The sequence below is a fragment of the Drosophila innubila genome (assembly GCF_004354385.1).
Source record: "Drosophila innubila isolate TH190305 chromosome 2L unlocalized genomic scaffold, UK_Dinn_1.0 4_B_2L, whole genome shotgun sequence".
Lineage (NCBI taxonomy): Eukaryota > Metazoa > Arthropoda > Insecta > Diptera > Drosophilidae > Drosophila > Drosophila innubila.
In genome coordinates this window covers 19100862-19111969 of record NW_022995372.1, presented here as the reverse complement: position 1 = coordinate 19111969, position 11108 = coordinate 19100862, and the positions used below count along the sequence as shown (strand labels likewise).

Here is an 11108-nt window from a genome sequence, read left to right as displayed (position 1 = left end):
AACTTGTCGCATGGCTTAGATTTCGTTTGTGGTTTAAAAACTACACGCAAGCAGTGCATTTTATTTTATTTTCTGTTTTTAGTTGTTTTCTTTTTTGCTTTAGTTTATTCGTATTTTATGACGTGCCTAGCGAAAATGTCGTACAGTTTATGCAATAAAACTGGCCATTTATCATAGAGGGGGCATGGAAAAATATTGTAAATCGACATTGTTCAGCAGCGTTGGCTATGCTGCAAATGTTACGCATACGCCCCGATGGCCCCAGGCTGGCTGTCAATAGTCAATACGATCGGCAGGCTATAGCTCTGTAAGTCTAAACCTGCTGCCGTATTCAAGTTTATGATGTGATTTGACTTTTTATTGCTCAGGCTTAGGCTTTAGCTGCAACTTAACCTCCTAATCCGATGTGCGCATTACTATACGATTTGGTTACAAGCTTTGTTGTTGTTTTGTTGTTGTCGGCCCGGCCCGGCCCGGTCCGGCCCGGTTCGCCAATCAACTCCAAGTGCGTCGATGGCGTCGCTCTCGATCGCTGTCTCATTTGGTGTGCGTGCCACCGCAACGAGTCGCATTTTTCACGCTTTGTCAAGTGTTTTTCATTTTATATTTTTTATTTTTTTTTTTAGTTTTTGGTAGCAGGAGGAGTCAACGGGAGTCTACTGCCGTTTAATGCTGCAGATTAATGTCAAGATTTGCATATGAAATCATATATCTGTTATATGTTTAGCCGTGTCAGCGCCTTGACTGCCTATTTCGGTCAGAGAGTTGCTGAATTTGGCTAAATAGTGATCACAGTTCCAGCCACTGTACAAAATTATGTGCGTGTCGTCTGTTCATGAATCACAATCCGATGAGTGGATTTATTTGCTTACGGCCAGTTAATTGAATAAAGTATTGTCAAGAAAAGCGACATCTATGGTTGACTGTTTTAAACTAGGCAATTCTCCTTTAATACTTTTTAATTTTTTGCCTCTTTCTATTTTACTACTTTTAAATTACACGAGTATAAAAGAAATTGCTCAGAAACTTCAAGGAGTTTCAAAAATGAACTTTTTCGTATTATGAGGGAATGCACTGAATATTACTGTATTTTTTAAGTTTTGAGCGCTTTAAAAAAGCGGTTTGTTTTATGAATAGAGAGCTTAGCAAGAAAGCTTTATCTTCTGCTTTAGCAAGGTTTCACACCACTTTCAGGGTGACCATGTCATATAAAAGTTGGGCCACTTAACTGAAAAAAAAAATAATATATTTTCAAGTCAATAATGATTTTTAAAAATGAAAAATTCAAATATAACTTAATCTTTTTAAAATCAAAATGAAATCATTTATCTTAATTAAATGTAGAATAAATCATGAGTTTATAAAAATAAATTACAAAAGCAACTGCGACGTCATCAATTGAAAAAAAAAATACTACACAATCATGTGAGTATATTTAAGCAGCATGGGGCATCCCCAGGAGACGTCATCAGCACGCAGACATGGAGGACGTAAAGTCGCTGTCGCTGCCACAGTCGACGCTGACGCCGACGTTGACGGCAGAGATGGAGGACGTAAATTCGCTGTCGCTGTCGCTGCCACAGTCGACGCTGACGCTGGCGCCGACGTTGACGTTGACTGAGTTTTGGCAGTGTGGCAGCATAGCCTGCGGGTCGCTGGGTCGCACAGTCGTTACTTGGACGAGCAGCAGTTTGCATCGCGCGCAGTATTAGATTGACATTAAAAATATAAAAGGAAAATAAAATAGTTCCTTTTGGCAGAGAGAATTCATACAGAGGATACACAAGGAATTCAACAAGCACGTTTACCGGAAAACCGGCGCCATTGTGTCGCCAATTGGTCTACATAGCCTGTAAAGATTTTATAGCATTCCAGAGCAAATATTCCAATCTTTAACTATGTCGGCATCCATGAAGTTCATCATTGCTGGCTTTTGTCTTTTGGCCACCGCCTACAACATCAGAGGTGAGTCCGAATCTCGATCGTCATCAGATGCCCGTGTTGTAAATGCATTCATAAACATTCACAAAATTGTTGTGTTAATATTCATAACGAGTTCCGTTTGTGTGAGTGTGTAACTACATCTGCCCCAACAAGGTCGCCGCAGTTGCCATTTGGGTGTTTCTAAATCAAAATCTCAGGTGTGCCGATCACTTCAATGACTGAAATGTTTTACTTTTCATTTTGTTTATATATAATGTTTTTATATTTTTTTTTTTTAGTTTGCCAAATTTTACGGTTTTGTTGCGGTGTTTATAAAAATTGTAGAACTCTTAAAAATAGCCTAGAATATTTTAAAAAGCTAAACAATTGATTTTCATAACTCAGCTGAACCAAATCATTTAAGAAGATTTAAATTTTTTTTTCAATTTTTGAGATTTATTTTGAGTCTTTTTTGCGGCTCTATGAACGTCATAATCAAATTTATATTCAATACATACGAATCTAAACGCGTGCATTGTATAAAGGCTTAACTGTATATAGATCAGTGTGCAGCTGCAGATATTTATTAAAACTTTGTATAAATTTTTAAGAATTTCAAAAAAGTTTCTTAGAATTTAATAGCATTTTAATGGAGGCAAACTTTGGCTGGAAATTGAATTAAATAGATTTTTTTAAGGGCTTGGCCAGGCTTTGTTGCTTTTGGTTTTGCTTCCTCACGCAAACAATTTGTGGGTCAATGTACAGAAAATTCGCGCAGTTTTCTCAAATATACACATACCTATATATATATGTATGTAAGTCCATATATGTATATGTCATATAATTGTGGCAGCTCTGACGATTTTGATGTTTTCCAATGATTGGCATGGAAAATATGTATTAAAATTTTTGTTTATTTTGGAATATCTTGATTTATTTATTTTAAATATTTGCCATGCTGTTTCACTCACAAAATATCCAAACTATTCAGTGTAAAATGCATTTCAATTTGGCTATAAAAATCAACCTTCAACTACATAAGATTTGACTTTAATTGCCATTGAATGGAATTGTTAATTGAAATGAATGTTGAGTTAGTTGCGTTATTGAATAGAATGAATGATTGAATGTTTTGTGTACATCCTGTTGCTTTTTTGGTACATATATCCTTTTGTGTGTTTTCCTGTAATTATTTAATTGGCTTGCATTCAATCAGAGAAATCAGGGACAATCGAGGACCCCACTGCGCATCAGCTCTCAACAATGCGCATGTCAAACTGACGCCAGAACGGCGTCTGCTCCAGTTTCCAGCAGCGACAGACCATCGCCAAAAAGCATCGCAACTGTACATAGATTTCTACCCCTGCTGGCTGTGGGGAAACTATGTCATAGACCTCGATAGTAGACCATCGAAAACGGGATGTGGGCTGTTGCTTGAATTCCTTGCCATGAATTGCGTTATTTGTACGAAACTGATAATGAGCAGGCGTTGTCATCACAAAACGAGCTACAAAAACAGGATGCGCAGATTGAGCACGCTTCACTGAATGCCAACACCCCCCACACCTTCTTCCCATCTCCCTCTGTCGTCCTCCCTCCTCCGCCTTTGTCACACATTGTTTGGAGAGGTTTCTTAATTGCAGGCGACAACACACTTCCGATGCGTATCAAATTATGCTATGAATACATGAAATTACTGTTGTTTTTTTACCACTATGCTTAACAGAATATTCGATTAATTTATTTTGACAGGGGAAGGGGTTGAGGCCAAGTGCGGAAGCCTTTTTGGGTATAGTGTTGCAGCTTGTAAGTTTAAGGGTTGCAAGATTTCAGTTTAAAGAAGAAACAAAATTTGCATATACTATAAACAAGAAATAATTTCCTGTAGATTTCAATATCAAGGTCTCGACTTTTAAATATTTTTTACCAAGTGAGACAGGCTTCACAAATAAATACCCTGTAAAATAAAATACATGATTTAATCCAAATCATTGTAAATGTATTTTATTAATGTAATTTAATTTTTTTTCCAAACATTTGCACTACTTTATGACACCATAATAAGTATTTTCATGGCTACAGGGTATGGGAATAGCCACAACACTCCAAAGCTAGCCTGTGCGTGAGTATAACGATAACGATACAGTTAAGACACGACCTTGACTTGGCCTCAATGTGGTGTATACAATCAATTACTAACACTAACTTTTATAAGGCAGGACTAGTTAGTCCTTAGAGAGAGGTAGGAACTAGAGAGAAAGAGAGAAAAATAGAAAGAAAGAGACAGAGAGAGAGAGCGCGAGTCGGACTCCTTGTCATGGTCCCTGGCAAATTACCTGCAATTGCACGTCAGTCTACAGTAAGCTTGAGAACTAGAATGGACAAGGCTAAAATGCAGAAGAAGCCGTGGGCGTTAAATGGGGTTGACAGCGACAACAACAACTAAACTAAAATCTAAATACACGCGCCATCGCCGTCTTCAGGGTTGACAGTTGAAGGACGGCAAAATTATTGCAGCCAGCTCAAATTTAAATTCATAATAATGTAATTTAATATACGAGTAGACGTACTTACAATTACCAAATGAAATGCAAATGTTGTCAGCGTCAATATTTGGCACCTCAAACCTCAAAAGATACTTGAGAACTGGGCCTGGTCGCTGCCATGAAGCGTGTCAAGGTCCAAAGTTCCCTCTATGAACCTGGCATGTTTACTTTAGATTTGCGGCAAATTGACTGTTAAATATGTTAGCAAAGTTTGGCCCTTCTTTATCCCGTTCCACCATTTTGCTGTGGACATGCGAAAATTCTCAAGGGCCAGGGAAAAAACATCTTGATCTTCAGCTCATCAGTGTCGGACTGCTCCAGCTAATCACGCATACTCATTCTTATCTTATCACGCGAAATAAATGGATTTCCATGTTTTGTTTTGGACCCCGCAGGTGGTTCCTGGGGACGTGATGAACCCCCGTCATGGCCCCTCTTCACAATAAGTGATCTCATTAATTATTAATTTTATGCGAATCAGCTCTATAAATACTTGAACTTTTTTTCAAGTCTCACTATGTTTTCTCGGTCAATGTTTACGAATTTGTATTCAATTTAAAAACAAATTATATTGAAAACATAAATAAACAACGCGTTTGATAAAAATTGACCACAGTGAGAACTGCACTTCAATCAATTTGAGCCCAAAATGTGTTGAGAGATTTATAAAAAGGAAAGTGGAAAACTGCTGAGAAATTTCATTGGAATCTTACACTCAAAATATATAGTTGTACTTCTATATAATTTTGAAAATCATAAAACAACTTTAGGTGTAAAATTAAATTTATCAAAAGACGAAAACACTATGAGAACATTTAAGAAAATACAGTGAGAAATGTCTGAAATTAATAATATATAATATCTTTTTTATTCTATAAAATAGTAAACATTTTCAGCTTGAATAAATATTAGTATAAGTGTAATTCTTCTTTAACTTTGGTTTGACTGTGAATAAAGCTCAATTTAATTTTGATTACAAAGACATTTTAAGGAACCCATAAAATCACATGCAATAGTCAACCGAGTTAAGACACTTTACTTGTTATCAATTACAATACTCAAACGTTGCGTATACGTAATAAATATAAAATGAAGTCGCCGGCTTGACTGGCAACGCCAAAAATTGTCTATCTACTGTGGCTATTGCTGAATGAAATAAGGGTTGGATAACATTGTGGGGTTGCTGTGTTGTTTTGGCAAATAAAGATGATGTCAACATCTAGAACTTGGAAATATTTTTCACCATTGTTCTTGTTGAATGACCAAAAGCAACGATATGTAGTTTTTGCAAGCCAACAATTTATTGAGGTCAGACCGTAAAGGTCATACAAAGAGTAAGAAGGTTAATCGAATTATTTGGTTTGATTTTTACGCACAGCTCAGGAACATCAGCATTTGCAGTGTGGCAGCTCGGACACCATTGAGCCGAGGACTTCTGCGATGTGACATTCCAGGAGGATAGTATTCCCCATGATTTGATCAAGGAGCGGAACATCAACCTTTTGCGCACTTGCAACAGCACCATCAATTCGGATCACGAACGCCCTGTTTGCCGCAAAAGTGTGGAAGAAAGTATATACAAAAAATATGTCGATTATATGTTAAATACTCTAACTTAACAAGTTCTCACTTTCATTCTTTCAGACAATGGCAAGATTATTACAAAGCGTTTCTGTTACTACACCAACAAATCGGATCCCGTGGAGCTTTGCAATATGACCAGCCCCGAGAAGAACGTACGCCGAATATTCTGCGAGGATTGTCTAACAGATCGCTGCAACGGAGCTGCTCGCCTGGCCGCTCTCTTTGCCATCATTTTGCTGCCCCTTTTGGCCATGGTCAACTAAGCAGCGACAATTGCTATAACTGCATCTCCATTTTAGTTCGAACGTGATATTTTGTTTAGCTCCGAATGCTAAGCCAGCTGCGGATTAACATCTACATATGTTTTATATAGTTTAGTTATAGTTGTATTCCCTTAAAGTACTTCTATGTTAAGCTCTTGTTTACTACTTTTTATTTATAGTAAAATTTATTACTGGATTTCAAAATTTGCTTACTTGCTCACAGTGGAATTTTAAATAATTTTAACAACGAAATGAAATCGAAAATCTCAAATATCTAGTTAACAAACTATTAAATTAAATGCTTACCTAAGCAAAATTATAAATCATTAACTAATAGAACAACAAGCACCGCTCTAAGATAAATATACCAAATATTTAATAGTAAACTAAACAAAAAACTTTTAATGTAATAGCCAGACGCTCCAATGTAATTATCACAGTTGCATTAACCAATCACACACCGAATAAAGTTCATAATCCATGTGACAGTGTTTAAATCAAGAGTTTATGTTGGGGAATGATGAATTAGTGAGGTAAATCTTTTTTTTTATAGATCTCTTGGTGACATAATAAGGATCTTCCGGACTGCCTATGAATATTTTGATTGTATACTATTCTAATTCTATTTTGTTTCCCATGACTTCCAATGACTTCCCACTGAGCCAAGGCCACGACAAATCCAATTAGGTAGTCATCATTACTCACCACAAACCTGTTTTAATATCCTGGAGCTGTCATTGAATACCAATCGTTGTCCTTAATCTGTAACAGTTTGTCAGCTGACTCACTTACCCAAGGAAACCCTGTTGATACTATCTTATTAAATCTATGCAAATAGCAAATGCAGTTGTACCCTTTTTTAACTGGCAGACATCCTGTTGAGAGCTGCTGGTGCATTATCTTAAATTTTTTTTTAAACTTAATTAATTTTGAAACGAAACCAAACAGCTGATTTATTTCTGTGTAATTATAACCAAGAAGTGGGAAAAAGTGTTTCTTGAACTTAACAGCAATACATGGATGATTGGTTTTTTTTCTTGAGTTCTTCGATAAACATCGAATGTTCGATAAAAAATCACTTCAGGTCTATTATTGTGCAAAATTTCACCTAAAACAACAAAAAAATCTATAAAGTGAAAGCAATTTTGTGAACATATTTGAATCGATTGCTATTCAGTTACTTTTCGAAAAAGCCCAAAGTGTTTAAGACTTGGCTAACACAAAATGCTTTCAACAAACAGTTGAGGAAAAAGCTCAACTGTTTGGTAATATACACTTAACAAATTTCACCTATTCTAACTGCTCAAGACTAATTGATTTGAATTCAATAAAATTACAGCAAAAAAAAAATCATATTTATGTTTATATAATTATTAAATGATTTTAACACTAAAAGTAAAATACCTGGCACTGATTCGTTTGAATAAAAGCGACACTAGAGTAACAATTCAAATACATATTAACAATCTATCTACCATAAATTACTTATGAAAACCAAATATAAGTAATCAGATTTTCATTCAAGTCTTAAATAACATTAACTCAAAAGCTTAACAATTTTCAATCGAATGTTTGAACGAACTTTCATAATGCTACAAAAGCATTAAACGAGTAGCAACAATAAGACTTGATTCGTATAGAGAAATCACTAATTGTGCGCAAATAATAAAGCATACTTAGGGGCGCTGACAGGACACACACGGCAAAGGAGAAAACTGCATATGTGGCACAAAAAGTAAAAGCAATGCGTAAACAAAAGATATGAAGGAAACCTCAACTCAAATTTGTTTGGAAATTCGGTCTTAATTACACACCGATTGGGACCCACTGAAAGGGAGATTTGCCAATGTGGTTGCAAGAAGATTGTTATCAGGTGGCAAATAGTCGCTGGCAGCTCGCTTAAGAACAGCACAGAAACATAAAACCACTCACTGGATCTTCTTTCCAGAGCTCTGACTTAAATGAATAACGTAATGTAAAAGAGTTAAAGTTAAATATGTATTGCATATTTCACTATCAAGTTATTGTCATTATTTGTATTATTTTTACTTTAATATTAGTTTAAGCTGCCAATTAAAAACTTAAAAAAGAAAATAGCATTGTTACTCTAGTGTCATCTTTAGTTCAAGAGTTTTTATTTACTTTATCTAAGCATGTATGTATTCTAAAACTACTAGATGTAAACTCGATTTTTAATATAAGAATTTTAAATAAATATTAAAAGCTATGTGTTCAATTAATTGTTGAAAGCTTTAAGCTGCTTTTGCATGTTTTCGAACGCTTATCCTTATTCAAGAGTTTTATGGTTCGATTTTTCCATAAGAATTATGAAATGATTACAAATCTTTGATGTCGTCATGTAGTCATGACTGCCATTCTTCTCAGTTAAACGGGTACAGGTGTAACAATAGTAACAATAGTAGCTAGTTACACAAATAGACGAATATGCAGTGCGAATAGAACGCGACACGTGCATATGAAAATGTTACGCTCTGCACTTTATGAATGAAACATTTACTATTTCATTCCTTTGGCCAGCCCTCTAGTAGCAGTAGCAGAAGTAGCTGGAGCAACAGCCGTCACAGGCACCTTGGCGACTGCCCAACGGCAAATGCATGCCACACACCTCCACCCTACAACAACAACAACAGCCAGCAGCCTGAGGCAGCAGTTGGCAGCCCGACACATGCGCAGCGCCAGTGGCAGAATCAGAGTCAGTGTCGGAGTCAGCGCCTGGCAACGCTTGAATTTTGAATATGAATTTTGACACTTGATTATCAGCGACGCTTCGCAGTTCGCGGCCAGTTCCAATTGTGTGCAGACGTCGACGACTTGACAATCGGAAAGGAAAAACTTTTGCGAAAAGCGGAAAAAATAAATCCACGTTAGTGCGCGGCGGAAATTCTTTGCCATTTGGCAGTGAAAGTGTCGAAAAGAAAGTTTATTTTACACTTTGCACTTCAGTTTGCAGTTTTGGTTAATGTGAAAGTCAGCGTGGAATATGAAAAAGGGCTTCGTTCATGTTTTGTTAATATTACAATTTGTCTTTCTGGGCATCGCAACTTTCTCAGAATTAAATAACTGTAAGTTAGAGTGTCAAGTCTTTAAGTTGTCCATAGAAAAAGTAACCAAATATGTAAATTATTTGGTAAAATTAAATTAACATTGCGAAACTTTATAAGCACACACTTATATAATTATTAAAAACAGAAAATAGGAATTTTTATACATTTTTTTATATGTTTTTAATTTAATTTTTTAAATTTAATTAATATATGAAAGCGCTGAAAATATTGTTATTTTTTTTCCTTACAATAAAAAATATATTATTTTTTAGTGTGTCAAAAATTTTCAATGATTTTGCTTAAAAATTTATAGAATTCCGAAAACTTTTTTTTATAAATGACAGAAACTTAATACATAATTACTTATACTTAAACCGGTTTTATATTTATTTGATGCCTAATATTCTCAGATGTAAAATTCGCAATCCGCTCTTTCTATCCTCACGAAGTGAGTCAACAAACCTCACTCTTATGACTAACTCAACTTTAATTTTCTTAAACGATCCCATTTACACAGATCTATACTAATAATTCGTTCCTATCGAAAATACATTACTTTACAATATATAATTTTGAATTTCTGAAATATACGTTATTAATTATTTAATATGTTTGTAACTCCGAAAACTTTCCAATTTTCAGAGACTCCACTCTACTAAAGATTTTCTTGAAGTTAAAACAAACACATGTAGTATGTTATTTGCAAACATATAATATTTCCGTCCATGGAAGTGGAGGTGTTCAGCTAATTGAATACGTTTAACGTGCAAAATATCTACCAAAAATGCTAACAAGCAGCCAATGGCAAAACAAAATAGAGTACAAGGGACTCTTCTAACAAGCGTCAAGGGTTTCCCTAAGTGAATAAACTCTGGCCAACATATTACAAAAAGAGGAAGAGGCAAAGCAGAAACGTTGAGCGACTTCGTTCGTTAAATTTGTTACAATGATCAATTTCCCATTCAAGAAACTACCAAGAGACAGTACAAATAGTAAAAACAATGCATTTTCTTAGCAGGTTTGGCAGCAAATATTGATAATATATCAAGAAATTGTTGCTTAAATCAATGTCAAGAACTAGAAATCAAAAATAATACAGAATATTGGCAGGCTCGTTGGACGCACACATAGAAAGGGAAGGATCTGATATTAGAGGAAGTGGATTCCCATACAGACAAACATAGCGGAAGAGCGACGTTTTCCATGGCACTATGATGTTTTCTTTTAGCTTCAAATTTTGTTGCTGCATTTGAAATTTGTTGTTTTTTTTTGTATTTTGTTGTTGTTGCTGTTGAGGTAGGACAGGGTATCAGTAGTGGGAGGTGGTGTGCGAGCAACTGCAGTGCTTTGCAGACATTGCGTGCTGACATATTTCGTTGCGCGACTTCCTCGCATTTGCCAAATGGCAGACAGTCGGAGTGTCTAACAGACAGGACATTCACTTTCCGTTTCAAGTTCAACGGTGTGAGAAAGTCATGCAGGCTGAATGCAAACTCAAGGGCGACTGGCCACCTGCGGTGTCTGTTGTTGCCTTTGATAAATCATACTCGCACTACAAGTACTTGTAAATCTTTCAATCTTCAATTGGAAATTGAAATGAAAACTGTTATGACGCATTCGATGTTTATGTTAAGTGAATAAACATAAAGTCAAACAATTCTGATAATATTCATATAATAGTCATTATAAAGATATGCCGGTAATAAGTAAAAGTTGATGGCAGTGAT

At 35.6% G+C, this 11108-nt stretch overlaps 1 pseudogene; it reads left to right on the top strand.

Moving 5' to 3' along the window:
• The first annotated feature begins 1898 nt into the window (after nt 1-1898).
• Nucleotides 1899-6813, top strand: LOC117779972 (annotated as a pseudogene).
• Nucleotides 6814-11108: the final 4295 nt, after the last annotated feature.